Source organism: Phyllobates terribilis, unplaced genomic scaffold (assembly GCF_046119375.1).
Source record: "Phyllobates terribilis strain yellow unplaced genomic scaffold, ASM4611937v1 Scaffold_10__3_contigs__length_209671492, whole genome shotgun sequence".
NCBI classification, from domain to species: domain Eukaryota; kingdom Metazoa; phylum Chordata; class Amphibia; order Anura; family Dendrobatidae; genus Phyllobates; species Phyllobates terribilis.
The window spans coordinates 165,976,637-165,997,234 of record NW_027362770.1 but is presented as its reverse complement, the minus strand read 5'-3'; the positions used below and the strand labels follow the sequence as shown (position 1 = coordinate 165,997,234).

Below are 20,598 nucleotides of genomic sequence, written 5' to 3'. Positions count from 1 at the left end.
TCTATCTATCATCTATTATCTATCTATTATCTATCATCTATCTATTATCTATCTATCATCTATCTATTATCTATCTATCATCTATCTATTATCTATCATCTATCTATTATCTATCTATCTATCATCTATCTATTATCTATCTATCATCTATCATCTATCTATTATCTATCATCTATCTATTATCTATCATCTATCTATTATCTATCTATATCTCTCAACTTAATAATTATCTACATAGCTATCTATTCCTACATTATATTTATCCCCAAAATGTAAATATCTAGCAATTAATCTATACAACTATATTCTATGTCTACATAATATCCATCTACATATTTATCTATCTGTGCATAATATACGGCTGTCTCTTCGTCTGATCTATCTCTACACTACATGTATCATTAGTTACCTATATATCTCAACATATATATATATAAATGAAAAATATATATTTATGAATAAATTATATATCAATATAAATGTATATTTTTATTAATTGATCATTTGTGAAATAATTTTTAGACTCTACGATCTCATGTCCGGACAGATGAAGCTGGAGACATTGTAAATTAAATCTCCCAGGAGCAGAGGGAAGAAGGACAGCACACACATGATATATAAATATTTATAGGTATATATTAGTTTGTATTATGATAATATTCTCCTCCACTGTCTGGGCCGGCAGCTCAGCCTGGTTTGCTGCTTTGTGGCTTCTAGCTCTGGACTTGGGGGCAGCAGAGTCTTTAGGACTTTTCTTGCTACAGACTCACAAGTTTCCAAACTGCTGCAAGTTCAGTTCTGTTCTACTTCCAGGAAGAGGAGAGAAACATTATTACATATGAGGATCTATAAGAGCTGAGGACACACCAAGCACCGAGACACTGAGCAAGGTAAGGCCAGGTGGTGTATACAGTATATACAGTGGGGTACATGAAGGCTGGAGACTGAGCAGTGTCCAGTAACCAGAGCTCTACAGTCAGAAGCCCCAGATCCAGGAGCTGAGGGCCAGGAACATGGAGGAATGGTGTACAGAGCCTGAATGGAGATGTCCTGCAAGATCAGCCAGCAGTGCATGTACAAACCCAGTATATACCACCCTGCACTACATGATTCCCAGTATATACCACCCTGTATTACATGATGATTCCCAGTATATACCACTCTGCACTACATGATGATTCCCAGTATATACCACCCTGTATTACATAACGATTCCCAGTATATACCACCCTGTATTACATAACGATTCCCAGTATATACCACCCTGTATTACATAACGATTCCCAGTATATACCACTCTGTATTACATGATGATTCCCAGTATATACCACCCTGCACTACATGATGATTCCCAGTATATACCACCATGTATTACATGATGATTCCCAGTATATACCATCCTCCATTACATAACGATTCCCAGTATATACCATCCTCCATTACACGATGATTCCCAGTATATACCACCCTGTATTACATGATTCCCAGTATATACCACCCTGTATTACATGATGATTCCCAGTATATACCATCCTGTATTACATGATGATGCCCAGTATATACCACCCTGTATTACATGATGATTCCCAGTATATACCACCCTGTATTACATGATGATTCCCAGTATATACCACCCTGTATTACATGATGATTCCCAGTATATACCACCCTGTATTACATGATGATGCCCAGTATATACCACCCTGTATTACATGATGATTCCCAGTATATACCACCCTGTATTACATTATGATTCCCAGTATACACCACCCTGTATTACATGATGATTCCCAGTATATACCACCCTGTATTACATGATGATTCCGAATATATACCATCTTGTATTACACGATGATTCCCAGTATATACCACCCTGTATTACATGATGATTCCCAGTATATACCACCCTGCACTACATGATTCCCAGTATATACCACCCTGCACTACATGATTCCCAGTATATACCACCCTGCATTACATGATGATTCCCAGTATATACCACCCTGTATTACATGATGATTCCGAATATATACCATCTTGTATTACACGATGATTCCCAGTATATACCACCCTGTATTACATGATGATTCCCAGTATATACCACCCTGCACTACATGATTCCCAGTATATACCACCCTGCACTACATGATTCCCAGTATATACCACCCTGCATTACATGATGATTCCCAGTATATACCACCCTGTATTACATGATGATGCCCAGTATATACCACCCTGTATTACATGATGATTCCCAGTATATACCACCCTGTATTACATTATGATTCCCAGTATACACCACCCTGTATTACATGATGATTCCCAGTATATACCACCCTGTATTACATGATGATTCCCAGTATATACCACCCTGCACTACATGATTCCCAGTATATACCACCCTGCATTACATGATGATTCCCAGTATATACCACCCTGTATTACATGATGATTCCGAATATATACCATCTTGTATTACACGATGATTCCCAGTATATACCACCCTGTATTACATGATGATGCCCAGTATATACCACCCTGTATTACATGATGATTCCCAGTATATACCACCCTGTATTACATGATGATTCCCAGTATATACCACCCTGTATTAAATGATGATTCCCAGTATATACCACCCTGCACTACATGATGATTACCAGTATATACCACCCTGCACTACATGATGATTCCCAGTATATACCACCCTGCACTACATGATGATTACCAGTATATACCACCCTGCACTACATGATGATTCCCAGTATATACCACCCTGCACTACATGATGATTCCCAGTATATACCACCCTGCACTACATGATTCCCAGTATGTACCATCTTGCATTACATGATGATTCCCAGTATATACCACCCTGTATTACATGATGATTCCCAGTATATACCATCCTGTATTACATGATGGTTCCCAGTATATACCACCCTGTATTACATGATGATTCCCAGTATATACCACCCTGTATTACATGATGATTCCCAGTATATACCATCTTGTATTACACGATGATTCCCAGTATATACCACCCTGTATTACATGATGATTCCCAGTATATACCACCCTGTATTACATGATGATTCCCAGTATATACCACCCTGTATTAAATGATGATTCCCAGTATATACCACCCTGCACTACATGATGATTACCAGTATATACCACCCTGCACTACATGATGATTCCCAGTATATACCACCCTGCACTACATGATGATTACCAGTATATACCACCCTGCACTACATGATGATTCCCAGTATATACCACTCTGCACTACATGATGATTCCCAGTATATACCATCTTGTATTACACGATGATTCCCAGTATATACCACCCTGTATTACATGATGATTCCCAGTATATACCACCCTGTATTACATGATGATTCCCAGTATATACCACCCTGTATTAAATGATGATTCCCAGTATATACCACCCTGCACTACATGATGATTACCAGTATATACCACCCTGCACTACATGATGATTCCCAGTATATACCACCCTGCACTACATGATGATTACCAGTATATACCACCCTGCACTACATGATGATTCCCAGTATATACCACTCTGCACTACATGATGATGCCCAGTATATACCACCCTGTATTACATGATGATTCCCAGTATATACCATCCTGCACTACATGATTCCCAGTATATACCATCCTGCACTACATGATTCCCAGTATGTACCATCTTGCATTACATGATTCCCAGTATATACCATCCTGTATTACATGATGATTCCCAGTATATACCACCCTGTATTACATGATGATTCCCAGTATATACCACCCTGTATTACATGATGATTCCCAGTATATACCATCCTGTATTACATGATGGTTCCCAGTATATACCACCCTGTATTACATGATGATTCCCAGTATATACCACCCTGTATTACATGATGATTCCCAGTATATACCATCTTGTATTACACGATGATTCCCAGTATATACCACCCTGTATTACATGATGATTCCCAGTATATACCACCCTGTATTACATGATGATTCCCAGTATATACCACCCTGAATTAAATGATGATTCCCAGTATATACCACCCTGCACTACATGATGATTACCAGTATATACCACCCTGCACTACATGATGATTCCCAGTATATACCACCCTGCACTACATGATGATTACCAGTATATACCACCCTGCACTACATGATGATTCCCAGTATATACCACCCTGCACTACATGATGATTACCAGTATATACCACCCTGCACTACATGATGATTCCCAGTATATACCACCCTGTATTACATGATGATTCCCAGTATATACCATCCTGCACTACATGATTCCCAGTATATACCATCCTGCACTACATGATTCCCAGTATGTACCATCTTGCATTACATGATGATTCCCAGCATATACCACCCTGTATTACATGATGATTCCCAGTATATACCACCCTGTATTACATGATGATTCCCAGTATATACCATCCTCCATTACATGATGATTCCCAGTATATACCACCCTGCACTGCATGGTCATTCCTAGTATATTCAGTCCTGCACTGCATGGCAATTCCTTCTGTATACAGTGTTGCACTACATGGTAATACCTTGTATATACAGTCCTGCACTGCATGGTCATTCCTAGTGTGTAGACTTCTGTCATGTATAGTAATTCTTAGTATACACATCACTGTACTGCACAGTCATTCCTTGTATATACAGTGCAGCACTGCACAATCATTCCTAGTATATACAGTGTTGCACTGCATGGTCATTCCTTGTATATACAGTGTTGCACTGCATAGTCATTCCTTGTATATACAGTGTTGCACTGCATGGTCATTCCTTGTATATACAGTGTTGCACTGCATGGTTATTCCTTGTATATACAGTGTTGCACTGCATGGTCATTCCTTGTATATACAGTGTTGCACTGCATGGTCATTCCTTGTATATACAGTGTTGCACTGCATGGTCATTCCTTGTATATACAGTGTTGCACTGCATGGCCATTCCTTGTATATACAGTGTTGCACTGCATGGTCATTCCTTGTATATACAGTGTTGCACTGCATAGCCATTCCTTGTATATACAGTGTTGCACTGCATGGTCATTCCTTGTATATACAGTGTTGCACTGCATGGTCATTCCTTGTATATACAGTGTTGCACTGCATAGCCATTTCTTGTATATACAGTGTTGCACTGCATGGTCATTCCTTGTATATACAGTGTTGCACTGCATAGCCATTCCTTGTATATACAGTGTTGCACTGCATGGTCATTCCTTGTATATACAGTGTTGCACTGCATAGCCATTCCTTGTATATACAGTGTTGCACTGCATGGTCATTCCTTGTATATACAGTGTTGCACTGCATGGTCATTCCTTGTATATACAGTGTTACACTGCATAGCCATTCCTTGTATATACAGTGTTGCACTGCATGGTCATTCCTTGTATATACAGTGTTGCACTGCATGGCCATTCCTTGTGTATACAGTGTTGCACTGCATGGCCATTCCTTGTGTATACAGTGTTGCACTGCATGGTCAGTATATAATTCCATCCATTCCTAGAATAGTATCAGCACTTCCAGTATAAATGAGGACACTGCATATGGTGCGCAGTGGAATATACAGTAGGTCGCAACTACCAGCCTGAAGGTGTTTTTCATCCCTAATATAATATATACAATAAATACTGGAGCAATATTATATAACAAAGAATACATATTCACACACGGTATTTTTGCAGTGCTTTTAAACTGCGTTTTTTATGGAAATAAGCAGCATTTTACAATATCAGCAAATGCTTACGTTTCTTTTCCTGGCTGAATTTAAGAACTGCATCAGGTTTTCTGTGAAAATCTGCAGCGTGTCAATTCTTTCACCTGTAGAAAGCAAACGAGAAAGTGCAAAAACTCTGCAAAAAAAAAAAAACAGTTTTTGCTGCATTTTTGGTGAATCTGCAACCCAAAAAAATGCTGCAAAAAACTGCGCTTTTTTTTACTGCCAAGAAAGCAGGTTTTGGCTGCAAAAAAAAAACAACAACCTGCTGCATGTGAACTTGGCCTAATAGATACTTTTACCACTAGCAATCCTATAACCATGAGTCCCAGCCCACTGGCTGGCGCAGAGAATTTATTCACTTGCTGCCAGGTAAATTATTAATAATTATGTGTACAGTAGGGAGAGCTGAGGCCGGAGGGGGGGAGGAATACAAGTTTATTCAAGAACTGGTTTATTCGAGTTACAGTTTGCATTAAATAGCACATTAAGCATAAATTATTATATGTGTCAGCAATTTACAGCATGGGGTAGAATAATACATGTGTGATATACAGCATGTCGGAGAGTATACAGCGTACAGCTTGTGCTATTGTGAGGGTTTCATGTGATTGATGACTATTTACTCGAGTATTTACTGCGTACTCGAGTGGATGCACAACTGACCTGCTGAGATTCTGGGTGTAATCAGCAAATTATTGGGGATCGTAGGAGCTCAAGAATAGGTAATATTGTAATCTGGGAAAACCCCTTTAAGTGACCATGAGCTAAACCCACCTTAAGCAGGACCTCTCACTTGTATAAAGTGCAAAAAAATGTAAGAAAATACCATGTTGAAATCCCTGAGCTCCCCTGATTTTGCCGCTCTTTTCCGTTTTTCTTTGCGTCGCTTCATTGCAGAGATATTCACATTTGTTTCTTCTGGAGCGCTCTATGTGAAATCTCTTCTTGTAGTGCAATGGGGCGTTTCTTCTGAGTCTTCTCTGGGGGCGTGCACTTTCACTACTCATTGCCAGCCAATCACAGCATAGCGGTTGATCTAGCAGATAGCTGCTGCTGAGATGTGATTGGCCACGTCTGGGAAGGAGGAGTGAAAGTGCACGCCCCCAGAGAAGGCTCTGAAGAAACGCCCAGTTGCACTACAAGCAGAGATTTCACATAGAGCGCTCCAGAAGAAACAAAGGTGAATATCTCTGCAATGGAGCGACGCAGAGCAAAACGGAAAAGAGCGGCAGAATCAGGGGAGCTCAGGGATGTCGACAATGTAGTTAACTCAATTTTAGTATGTCTTTTATCAACTTCAGGTTTCCAAGTGTCTAAAATAAATGAGCTGACCATTCTGCAATTAAGAAGACACTCCATACTTTACAATACCAGCCAGAGACGGCAAAAAAATACACCTAGAAAATGCTTGATTATTGTTGAGTGTTTTCTAAATAAAAAAAAAGTTAGCATCTTATTCATTGATAAATGGATGTTAAAAAAAATCCTGAAAATCGTGTGCACACACACAAAAAAAATAAAAACACATTAAAAAAAGGGAAAAGAAAGCTCAAAAGCAGGTACAGAAATCTTCAAAGAAAACAGTAATGCTTCTGGAAATGTTAACTTAGGGTGTGTGCAGAAATTTCTGCACAATTTCAGCATCTCCTGGCAGGAAAGACGCAGTGGCAAAAACACAAGTTATTCCTTTGTATTTTTTTCTGATTTTTCCCCACTCATTAGTATCTGTGAAATCTGCAGCAAAAAAACGCTGAAAGAATTGACATGCAGCAGATTTATATCTGCAAGTCAAAAATAAGCGTGACACTCCACTTAGAAGGCATCTGGAAACCCTTCAGGTTTTGTGACAAATCTGCGCTGAAAAAAAAAAAAACACAGCAAAAACGCAACGTGTGCATATAGCCTAAATGCTTACAAAAAAACATTTAGGATGAAGAAGAAAAAATTAAACAAATAAGGCGGATTTCACTTGAAAAACTCATTGTTTTTGACCTCCTGAAAAAAAAAGAACATTGTGTGAACAAAGCCTAAGAAAGCCAGAGAACAATTACTATATTACAGTGCCTACAAGTAGTATTCAACCTCCTGCAGATTTAGCTGGTTTGATAAGATGCAAATAAGTTAGAGCCTTCAAACTGCAAACGAGAGTAGGTTTTATGAACAGAAGCATAAATCTTACAAACCAAAAAGTTATGTTGCTCAGTTGAATTTTATTAAATTTTAAACATAAAAGTGTGGGTCAATTATTATACAACCCCTATGTTTATTATTTTGTGGAATAACCCTTGTTTGCAATTACAGCTAATAATCGTCTTTTATAAGACCTGATCAGGCCGGCACAGGTCTGTGGAGTTATCTTGGCCCACTCCTCCATGCAGATCTTCTCCAAGTTATCTAGGTTCTTTGGGTGTCTCATGTGGACTTTATTCTTGAGCTCCTTCCACAAGTTTTCAATTGGGTTAAGGTCAGGAGACTGACTAGGCCACTCCAACACCTTGACTTGTTCCCTATTGAACCAGGCCTTGGTTTTCTTGGCTGTGCTTTGGGTTGTTGTCTTGTTGGAAGATGAAATTACGACCCATCTTAAGATCCTTGATGTAGGAGCGGAGGTTCTTGGCCAAAATCTCCAGGTAGGTCGTGCTATCCATCTTCCCATGGATGCAGACCAGATGGCCAGGCCCCTTGGCAGAGAAACAGCCCCACAGCATGATGCTGCCACCACCATGCTTGACTGTAGGGATGGTATTCTTGGGGTCGTATGCAGTGCCATCCAGTCTCCAAACGTCACGTGTGTGGTTGGCACCAAAGATCTCGATCTTGGTCTCATCAGACCATAGAACCTTGAACCAGTCTGTCTCAGAGTCCTCCAAGTGATCATGAGCAAACTGTAGACGAGCCTTGACATGACGCTTTGAAAGTAAAGGTACCTTACGGGCTCGTCTGGAACGGAGACCATTGCGGTGGAGTATGTTACTTATGGTATTGACTGAAACCAATGTCCCCACTGCCATGAGATCTTCCCGGAGCTCCTTCCTTGTTGTCCTTGGGTTAGCCTTGACTCTTCGGACAAGCCTGGCCTCGGCACGGGAGGACACTTTCAAAGGCTGTCCTGGCCGTGGAAGGCTAACAGTAGTTCCATAAGCCTTCCACTTACGGATGATGCTCCCAACAGTGGAGATAGGTAGGCCCAACTCCTTGGAAAGGGTTTTGTACCCCTTGCCAGCCTTGTGACCCTCCACGATCTTGTCTCTGATGGCCTTGGAATGCTCCTTTGTCTTTCCCATGTTGACCATGTCTGAGTGCTGTTCACAAGTTTGGGGAGGGTCGTAAATAGTCAGAAAAGGCTGGCAAAAGAGATCTTTAATCCACACATGTGAAGCTCATTATTCTTGGTGCCTGAACTACTTCTTAATACTTTAGGGGGACCAAACAGAATTCTTGTGGTTTGAGGGGTTGAATAATAAATGACACTCTGAATTAACTTTTAACGTTTTAAAAAAAAAACAAACAAAAAAAAAAACCAAAATTTGCTGCAGAGCATTTCCCACTTCCAGGCTGATCTACAGTACAAATGTCACAATGCCAAGTTAATTCCGCATGTGTCAACCAGCTAAATCTGCAGGGGGTTGAATACTACTTGTAGGCACTGTATGTATATATATACACATATATATATATCTACACGGTATATACAGTGTTCCAAATTATTATGCAAATAATATTTTATCAGATTTTCCCAAATTACCTATATGAATTGCAGTCATTGTAATTTTCCAGTCAAATAACTATTAGAGTACAATTGAAAGGTTTTAGTACAAACTGCCTATGATAACAGTATATTTGTAAAAAAAATAAAAAACTTAAACTGCACTCAAAATGCATGTTCCAAATTATTATGCACAGCAGAGTTTTCAACCTTTTCATTTTAATAAAGAACAAAAAAATGGTCATTTGTGAAATTATAAGCATTAGCAGGTTATTACAAACTGAAATCAAACAGTTTTCAACTCAAAACTTTATTCTAGGTGATGTAACATTTGCACATAGGACCGCTTGTTCGAAAGGATCTTGTGAACTCTCTCGTCCATTGAATTTGTCAGGTTTTGGATGGTTTCTGCTTCAATTGTTTTGCATGAGGACAGAATACCCTCCCAGAGCTGTTGCTTAGATGTGAACTGCCTCCCGCCATCATAGACACTCCTTTTGATGATGCTCCAGAGGTTCTCAATGGGGTTGAAGTCAGGGGAGCATGGGTGCCACACCATAAGTTTGTCCCCTTTTATGCCCATAGCAGCCAGAGATGCAGATGTGTTATGTGCAGCATGAGACGGTGCATTATCATGCATGAAAATTATCTTGCTGCGGAATACACGGTTCTTCTTCTTGAACCATGGCAGGAAGTGCTGTTTGAGAAACTCAACATACATTATGGAGTTCATCTTTACCCCTTCAGGGATCCTAAAAGGGCCAACAATCTCACTCCCCATGATTCCAGCCCAAAACATTACTCCACCTCCTCCTTGTTAGCGCCGTAGCCGTGTTTGCATGGGGTGTCCATCAACCAGCCATCCTCCACTCCATCCATCTGGACCATCGAGATCATTTCATGCATGATAATGCCCCGTCTCATGCTGCACATAACACATCTGCATCTCTGGCTGCTGTGGGCATAAAAGGGGACAAACTTATGGTGTGGCCCTCATGCTCCCCTGACCTCAACCCCATTGAGAACCTCTGGAGCATCATCAAAAGGAGTGTCTATGATGGCGGGAGGCAGTTCACATCTAAGTAACAGCTCTGGGAGGGTATTCTGTCCTCATGCAAAACAATTGAAACAGAAACCATCCAAAACCTGACAAATTCAATGGACGAGAGAGTTCAGAAGCTCCTTTCGAACAAGGGGTCCTATGTGCAAATGTAACATCACCTAGAATAAAGTTTTGAGTTGAAAACTGTTTGATTTCAGTTTGTAATAACCTGCTAATGCTTATAATTTCAAAAATGACCATTTTTTTGTTCTTTATTAAAATGAAAAGGTTGAAAACTCTGCTGTGCATAATAATTTGGAACATGCATTTTGAGTGCAGTTTGAGTGTTTTATTTTTTAAAAAATATACTGTTATCATAGGCAGTTTGTACTAAAACCTTTCAATTGTACTCTAATAGTTATTTGACTGGAAAATTACAATGACTGCAATTCATATAGGTAATGTGGGAAAATCTGAGAAAATATTATTTGCATAATAATTTGGAACACAGTGTAATATATATATATATATATATATATATATATATATACACATATACATTTATATATATATATCTATATATATAATTGTCTTATCCCGTCTGTCTGTCTATCTGTCTGTCTGTCCAGGAAATCCCGCGTCGCTCATTGGTCCGGCAGCGGCCAATCAGCGCCGCGGGATTTCAGAAAAAAGATGGCGGCCGTTAGCGGCTCATCTGCGGGACGGAGCTCAGCAGCGTTGCAGCCGGGAGATGAGCTCCGCGAGGCGCTCATCTCTCGGCCGGTGCCAGCAGAAGGACCCCGACCGCCGGACCCATCTGCGGGACGGAGATGCAGCCGGGAGATGAGCGGCGCGAGGCGCTCATGTCCCGGCCGGTAGCTGCGGAAGGACCGCCGGCGTCGCTGACATCCATGCGGAAGGGAGGACCGGGGAGCGGCGCTGCGGGTCGGGATACTTCTGCTGCGAGCGCCCGCTCATGTCCCGGGTTCTCGCAGCGGAAGTAGCCGCACAGGCAGCGCCGCTCCCCGGTCCTCACCAAGACGATTCGATGATTGGTCGCGGTCTTCGGACCCGACCAATCACTGATCTTAGCGCAAAAGTTAAATACCGCTGTGCTGATTGGTCGCGGACACTGCCCGCGACCAATCACCGATTTGGGCGCCAAATTTAAATATAGGCCGCGACCAATCAGCACAGTAGTGGTTAACTTTAGCCGCAAGATCAGTGATTGGTCGCGGGTCAAGGCCGCGACCAATCAACGATTTGTGCGGCACATTTAAATAGCGGCCGCGACCAATTGGATGTCAGCGCCGCTCCCCGGTCCTCCCTTCACACCCTTGCCGCATGGATGTCAGCGGCGCTGCCTGTGCGGATACTTCCGCTGCGAGAACCAGGGACATGAGCGGGCGCTCGCAGCAGAAGTATCCCGACCCGCAGCGCCGCTCCCCGGTCCTCCCTCGACACCCTAGCCGCTGATGTCCCCACAGTATCCGCATGGTGTTACTAAGGTCCGGACATTTGTGTTAAAAATCGCTGATTGGTCTCTGGCGCTGCCCGCGACCAATCACCGATTTGGGTGCCAAATTTAAATATCGGCCGCGACCAATCACCGATCTTGGCTCCACATTTAAACACCGCTGTACTGATTGGTCGCGGACTCTATTTAAATGTGGCGCCAAAATCGGTGATTGGTCGCGCCCAGCGTCGGCGACCAATCAGCACAGCGGTGATTAAATGTGGAGCCAAGATAGGTGATTGGTCGCGGCCGATATTTAAATTTGGCGCCCAAATCGGTGATTGGTCGCGGGCAGCGCCAGCGACCAATCAGCGATTTTTAACACAAATGTCCGGACCTTTGTAACACCATGCTGATACTGTGGGGACATCAGCGGCTAGGGTGTGAAGGGAAGAAAGGGGAGCGGCGCTGCGGGTCGGGATACTTCTGCTGCGAGCGCCCACTCATGTCCCGGGTTCTCGCAGCGGAAGTAGCCGCACAGGCAGCGGCGCTCCCCGGTCCTCACTAATACGGTTCCGCTCCCCGCTCCTCACCAATACGATTCGCTGATTGGTCGCGCTCTCCGCACGCGACAAATCAGTGATCTTGGCGCTAAAGTTAAACACCGCTCTGCTGATTGGTCGCGGCCGCTGCCCGCGACCAATCACCAATTTGGGCGCCACATTTAAATAGCGGCCGCGACCAATCACCGATCTTGCCGCCATATTTAAACACTGCTGTGCTAATTGGTCGCGGATGCCAGCCGCGACCAATCAGCGAGCTTGGCGCCAAATTTAAACAACGCTCTGCTGATTGGTCGCGGACGCCAGACGCGTCCAATCAGCGAGATTGGCGCCAAATTTAAACAACGCTCTGCTGATTGATCGCTGTCGCTGGCCGAGATCAATCAGCAGTATTGGCGCAAAATTTAAACAACGCTCTGCTGATTGGTCGCGGCCGTCAGCCGCGACTAATCTGCGATTTTGGCGCCAAATTTAAACACCGCTCTGCTGATTGGTCGCGGCCAGCGACCAATCAGCGATTTTGGCGCCAAATTTACACCCCGCTCTGCATCGCTCTGCTGATTGGTCGCGGTCGCCGGCCGTGACCAATCAGCAGTATTGTCGCCAAATTTAAACACCTCTTTGCTGATTGGTCGCGGTCGCGACTAATCAGCGATTTTGGTGCCAAATTTAAACACGCTCTCCATTCCTCACTAACACGGTTCCCTGATTGTTCGCGGCCACCGCCCGCGACCAATCAGAGAGATTGGCGCCAAATTTAAACAACGCTCTGCTGATTGGTCGCGGTCGCCGGCCTCGACCAATCAGCAGAGCGGGGTTTAAATTTGGCCCCAAAGTCGCTGATTAGTCGCGTCTGACGGCCGCGACCAATCAGCAGAGCGTTGTTTAAATTTTGCGCCAAAATCGCTGATTGGTCGCGGCCGGCGGCCTCGACCAATCAGCGATTTTGGCGCCAAATTTAAACACCGCTCTGCTGATTGGTCGCGACTAATCAGCGATTTTGGTGCCAAATTTAAACACGCTCTCCAGTCCTCACTAACACGGTTCGCAGATTGGTCGCGGCCGCCGCCCGCGACCAATCACCGATATTGCCGCCAAATTTAAACACCGCTTTGCTGATTGGTCGCGGTTGCCTAACGCGACCAATCAGCGATTTGGGCGCCAAATTTAAACGCCGCTCTGCTAATTGCACCCCGTCGGCCGCATACCTATTCTAGAATACCCGATGCGTTAGAATCGGGCCACCATCTAGTATATATATATATATATATATATATATATATATATATATATATAATATTAGAAAATATTATTTTCCAAATTTTCCAATATTTATATATATCATTTTCTAATATACAGTACAGACCAAAAGTTTGTACACACCTTCTCATTTAAAGATTTTTCTGTATTTTCATGACTATGAAAATTGTACATTCACAATGAAGGCACCAAAACTATGAATTAACACATATGGAATTATATACTTAACAAAAAAGTGTGAAACAACTGAAAATATGTCTTATTTTCTAGGTTCTTCAAAGTAGCCACCTTTTGCTTTGATGAGTGCTTTGCACACTCTTGGCATTCTCTTGATGAGCTTCAAGAGGTAGTCACCGGAAATCTTGAAGGAGTTCCCAGAGATGCTTAGCACTTGTTGGCCCTTTTGCCTTCACTCTGCGGTCCAGCTCACCCAAAACCATCTCGATCGGGTTCAGGTCTGGTGACTGTGGAGGCCAGGTCATCTGGCGTAGCACCCCATCACTCTCCTTCTTGGTCAAATAGCCCTTATGCAGCCTGGAGGTGTGTTTGAGGTCATTGTCCTGTTGAAAAATAAATGATGGTCCAACTAAACGCAAACCGGATGGAATAGCATGCCGCTGCAAGATGCTGTGGTAGCCATGCTGGTTCAGTATGCCTTCAATTTTGAATAAATCCCCAACAGTGTCACCAGCAAAGCACCCCCACACCATCACACCTCCTCCTCCATGCTTCACGGTGGGAACCAGGCATGTAGAGTCCATCCGTTCACCTTTTCTGCATCGCACAAAGACACGGTGGTTGGAACCAAAGATCTCAAATTTGGACTCATCAGACCAAAGCACAGATTTCCACTGGTCTAATGTCCATTCCTTGTGTTCTTTAGCCCAAACAAGTCTCTTCTGCTTGTTGCCTGTCCTCAGCAGTGGTTTCCTAGCAGCTATTTTACCATGAAGGCCTGCTGCACAAAGTCTCCTCTTAACAGTTGTTGTAGAGATGTGTCTGCTGCTAGAACTCTGTGTGGCATTGACCTGGTCTCTAATCTGAGCTGCTGTTAACCTGCGATTTCTGAGGCTGGTGACTTGGATAAACTTATCCTCAGAAGCAGAGGTGACTCTTGGTCTTCCTTTCCTGGGGCGGTCCTCATGTGAGCCAGTTTCTTTGTAGCGCTTGATGGTTTTTGCAACTGCACTTGGGGACACTTTCAAAGTTTGCCCAATTTTCGGACTGACTGACCTTCATTTCTTAAAGTAATGATGGCCACTCGTGTTTCTTCACTTAGCTGCTTTTTTCTTGCCATAATACAAATTCTAACAGTCTATTCAGTAGGACTATCAGCTGTGTATCTGACTCGCCCCCTGGGCCTAGTGTGGACGTGTGTGGGATACCCGGAGCCGGGTCTCTGGGGGTTGTAGAATCCGTGGCGGTGACCCGGTCCCGTGGCTCAGGGTGGTCAGGCCGATGGCAGTATTTTGTGGGGGTTTTAGGTTAATTGTCCGACTACGCCACCCGTGGATTGCGGTCAGCGCGGACCACCGCTGCAAGGCTGACCGCTGGGGCTGATGGTGTGTGCAATTGAGGTAGTGTGACTCCCCATGGGAAGAGTGGAGCCCCAGGGCAGTGTAGTTGATGGTGAGGGTGATAGTGCATGGGAGTCCCAGCACTAGTAGTGCTGGTGCGGCGATGAAGCAGGAACGACTCAAAGTCTTTGCAGTGCAGTTCAGGGTCTTTACTGGTGATATTAAGGCAGACCCTCCCGGGAGTACTGGCTAACATAAGGGGCCTGGTCAGTCTGCGAGCAAACAGGAGTTCCCCTGGCCAGGTGGAGTTGTAGGCCTCCCCTTCTATCTGCACTCTTTCTGGCTACCTTGCTGTAAGCGGGTAGAAGTAGCCCAGGTCCCTGAATATACCATGTGGTGCTCACCCGTATGGCTGGTGACTTGGGGCCTTCTGTTAGCCTCCGCTCCTGGATGGCGGTGCTGGTCCATTCCTTGTGACTGAGCCTCCGGGCTTCTATGGCCAGAGGACCTGGAATCCCCTGCCGGCTGGTTTCTGCTGCTGGGTGGATATCAGTCCCCACAGCCTCGGACTCCGGTGTCCGGTACTTGGTTTCTTCTGCCAGGGCGAGCTCTGCTCAGCTCCAGCCCCTGGTCTTCAGCTACTGCTCCTACAGAGCTCCTGCTGTAACTCTCCCTGTGTCTGGAACTGTCTCCAGGCTCTGACTGAACTCACTAATCCCGCCCCAGACCCAGTTTATAAGGGCAGATTCCTCCCCTCCCAGATCTGGGCAGGAAGTGTTGCATGCTTAAGGGCTCCTGACCAGAGAAACCTCTCACTTGCTCTCAGACGTAATATTTCTATTACTGTGGCAATCAGACCCCTGGGGTGCCACATTCCCCCCTAGTAAATTTTAGTACTTCGGGACTAAACACATTTTTAAGAAAACATAAATACAGGGTATAAACAATAATACAATAACATATATACAAGAAGCTTTAGTCTTTAGAGGTCACGGCGTGTCCGTAACCGGGTGTCCATATCACCCAACAAGGTGAAGTCTTGGCACAGAGTAGGGGACCTGTCCAAAGCAAACCCCAAGCGTTGGCCCTGGGCGTGGCTTCAAGGCTGAGGCTAGCTACTTTGGGCCACAAGGAGGCCACGCCAGACAGGTTTTCTCTTCCGCGGCCATCTTCGCAAGAGGCACCAAGGTGCAACTATCTACAATGTAGTTCCGGTTATTCAGCGTCCATAACCTGTCAGTCCAAATAAACCTGCAAGGTAACTAGAGAAACATAATCAATGAACAGGCAACAAAAACATAAACCATTTTCAACATTTGCAGTTTACAGGTATCACAGTTTAGATTCTCCAGCGAGCGGGCATCTGTCCTCTAGTGCTCCTGGTGGACCTACGTAACCCACTATCTGGTTCTGCACTACAGGGTGTAGAAGGTGTTACGGGCAGGCCTGGCAGCTTTCTGCGTACTCTTTGGCTTACTAGGGGCACGGCAGGCTCACTACTAGCAGAGGGTTGATTCTCCTGGGCTGCTGGTATGGATTCTTCTGCCTCCTGGGCCGGCTGCTCTTCTGACACTACCTGTTCTTCTGTAGGCCCTTAAGGGGCTGGCTGGAGAAAGGTGAGGACGGGTACCACGACTGCGTTGTTGATCTGAGTCCAGGACCGGGGAAAGTCTCCGAGTACGGTACTGATCATTTCTTCCCTTTCCTCTGCGGGTTGAGGGTTTTCTTGATCTTCTTCAGGGCTTTGCAGCTGCTCGGGACACTTCTTCAGGTGGTCTCTGGAGACAATGGCTGTGGTCTCTCCTCCATCCTTACTGATGATACATACTTTTGGGTTCTCATGACTTGAGGGCAGTACGGTGTACGGGTCCTTCTCCCACTGGTAGTCCAACTTGTGGAGCCGCCTCTTTCTCTTCAAGACCTGCTCTCCAGGTACCAGGGGAACAGCGGGAGCATACTGGTTATAAGCCTTCTCTTGCTTGAGACAGACTTCGCTCGACGCTCTCCTGTACTTTCCGATACTGCTGCTGCCGTTCTGTATCCCAGTCTGCCTCTGGCGAGGTGTCCTCAGGTGTCAGGACTCCCATATCCAGGTCAATAGGCAGCTTACCAGGTCTTGCTCTCATTAGGTAAGCCGGGGTACAGTTGGTGGAGCCTACGGGGATGATATTGTACAAGTCCACCAAATCAGGCAGTTTTTCAGGCCACAGACTGCGTTCCTCCAGGGGCAACGTTTTCAGCAAGTCCATCACCACCTGGTTCATTTTCTCACATAGTCCGTTGGTCTGAGGGTGATAGGGTGTTGTTCTTATCTTCCTGCAGCCATACAGATTGCAGAACTCCTGGAAGACCTCCGCTTCGAAGGCTGGTCCTTGGTCCGTCAGCACTTGCTCCGGATACCCGTGTGGACGGCAGAAGTGCAGCTGGAAGGCCCTGGCTGCTGTTTGGGCCGTTAAGTCCTTGACAGGGACCACCACTAGGAACCGGGAGTAGTGATCTACGATGGTGAGGGTGTAGACGTACCCAGATTTGCTTGGAGCCAGTTTCACATGGTCCAGGGCTACCAGTTCCAGTGGCTGCCTGGTGATGATGAGCTGCAGGGGACTCTCCTGGCTGGCACGGTCCTTTCTTCTTAGGTTGCACGGGCCACAGTCTCTTCACCACCTCTCGATGGCTCCTCTCATGCCTACCCAGTAGAACCGTTCACGCAACAAGAACTCCAGCTTTTTCCATCCGAAGTGTCCTGCTCCGTCGTGGTATGCCTCCAGAACCATAGCCACGTCTCGTCTTGGGACCACTACCTGCCAGGTCAGCTCATGTGTTCTAGAGTTGACCATTCTCCGGCACAGCTTCTCCTTGTAAAGAAACAGCCTGCTTTTCTCCTTCCACAGTTGCTTGGTCTCCTCCGGAGCGTCTGGATCAAGGCGGGCATCAGCCTGTGTCAGCATTTCCTTCACCAGACGGACTGCGGGATCACTGTCTTGTGTCTCTGCCCAGCTATAGTGGGGTAAGGGGTTGAACGTAGCAGAGCGCCTGTCCCTCACACGGTGGGAATACAGGGTAATCCCATGGCGGTGGAACGCAGGGAGTTCGATTTCTTCCAGTTCTTCTGGATCTTCCCCTACGTCCGGTAGGTTCGGCATTCTCGACAGGGCATCCGCGTTGGCATTTGAGCGTCCCGCCCGGTATTTGATGGTGAATTCATAGTTGGACAGGCGGGCCATCCATCTCTGCTCCAGGGCACCAAGTCTTGCAGTGTCCAGGTGTGTCAACGGGTTGTTATCCGTGTACACGGTGAACTTGGAAGAGGCAAGGTAATGCTTGAAACGTTCGGTCACTGCCCACACCACTGCCAGGAACTCTAGCTTGAATGAGCTATAATTCTCAGGGTTCCTCTCCGTGGGCCGTAGTTTTCGGCTGGTGTAAGCGATTACCCATTCTTTCCCCTGCTGGATCTGGGACAGTACGGCTCCTAGCCCGATGTTGCTCGTGTCCGTGTGGAGGATAAAGGGCTGGCTGTAGTCAGGGTACGCCAGAATTTCGTCCCTCGTGAGGGCCATCTTCAGCTGGCGGAAGGACTCTTCTTCCAGTTTTTCCCATCTGAAGGGCGGCTTCTGGTTTTTGGCCTTCCTGGATTGGCCTATCAGGAGGTCCTGCATAGGAGCTGCCATTTTGGTGAAACTGGGAATGAATCTTCGGTAGTAGCCTACCAACCCGAGAAACTGCCGCACTTCCTTTATGCTGGAGAGTCTTGGCCAGTCTTTAATCACGGTGATCTTATCGGGGTCGGGAGCCACTCCGTCAGCACTCATCACGTGTCCCAGGTACTGCACCTTTGGTTTCAGCAGGTGACACTTGGAGGGTTTCACCTTGAGGCCGTAGCTTGCCAGGGCGTCAAACACTTCTGCCAGGTGTTCCAGATGGTCCTCATAGGTCTTGGAATAGACGATGACGTCGTCCAGGTATAATAGGACCGTCTCGAAATTCCGGTGTCCCAGACAGCATTCGATCAACCGTTGGAAGGTTCCTGGTGCGTTGCAGAGCCCGAACGGCATACAGTTGAATTCGCTGAGGCCCATCGGAGTGGTGAATGCAGTCTTCTCCTTGTCTGCCTCTGCTACAGGAACCTGCCAGTACCCGCTAGTAAGATACAAAGTGGAGAAGAAGTTAGCAGATTTTAATGCAGCTAAAGATTCTTCTATCCTTGGTAACGGGTACGCATCTTTGTGTGTGATACGGTTGACCTTTCTGTAGTCTATACACATTCTCATGGTGTTGTCCTTCTTTTTCACTAGAACTAGTGGAGCTGCCCAGGGGCTACAGCTGTCCCTGATTACCCCAGCCTCCTTCATGTCCCGCAACATCCCTTTTGCATGCTGATAGTGTGCAGGGGGTACAGGTCGGTATCTTTCCTTTATGGGCAGATGGTCTCCTGTGGGGATGTGATGTTCTACCCCCTTTACTCGCCCGAAGTCTAGCGGATGTTTACTAAAGACCCTCTCGTACTCCTGAACCACCCGGTAGACTCCCTGTTTTTGGTGTGAGGGAGTGGAGTCAGTACCCAAATGCAGTTGCTGACACCAGTCCTCCATTTGTTTCTTAGAGCCGTTACCTTCCTCTGGTTGAGATGGAGACAAGGGTTCCACGGCCCTTACAGAATTTTGGTTTATGGTGAACAATTTGGCTAGCGTGGCATACCGGGGCAGGTATACTTCTCTCTCCCCGATATTTATGATGCGGACGGGCACCCTCCCATGGCGTACATCGACCACCCCCCGTGCTGTCAAAATGGTGGGCCTACTGTCTGAGTAGACGGGTTCTACCATTGCTTGGTAGTCTCTACCTCTTAGACCAATAGCTGCCCGGCACCAGATCATCATCTCACTTTTCGGGGGCATGGCAATAGGGAACGGGTCACACATTCTCACGCTACCTATCTCACCACCAGATAGTTCCACTTGTTGCCGCTTCATCAGTGCCCGGATCTCTTTTTGGAGCACACGCTGCTGGCTGGAACTGGCGTTCTTGGCAACCTGCTGTAAAATGAGAATCACCTCTGCAAGACAATTTTAAATCACGTTAGTCCCTAAAGTGACTTTAGGGTGGCTCTCATGACGGTCTATGTCCACAATAATCAGTCCTTGTGCCGCCAGCTCGACTTTACCGACCTTAATAGTCACCTCCTTGAATCCCACCTGCGGCACGGGCTGACCATTGCTGGCGATGATACTCAGGTCGTCATCTGGGTAGCGGGT

The 20,598-nt window shown here is 45.6% G+C and overlaps 1 protein-coding gene across 1 annotated transcript in view; it reads left to right on the top strand.

Annotated features, from left to right (window-relative positions):
• Positions 1-711: 711 nt before the first annotated feature.
• The window catches only part of WNT7B (Wnt family member 7B), a 313,390-nt gene continuing 293,503 nt past the window's right edge, over positions 712-20,598 (top strand). Inside the window, exon 1 of the mRNA XM_073650073.1 lies at positions 712-890. The gene's annotated coding sequence lies outside the window, so the exon portion shown is untranslated. The remainder of the gene's footprint in view (positions 891-20,598) is intronic.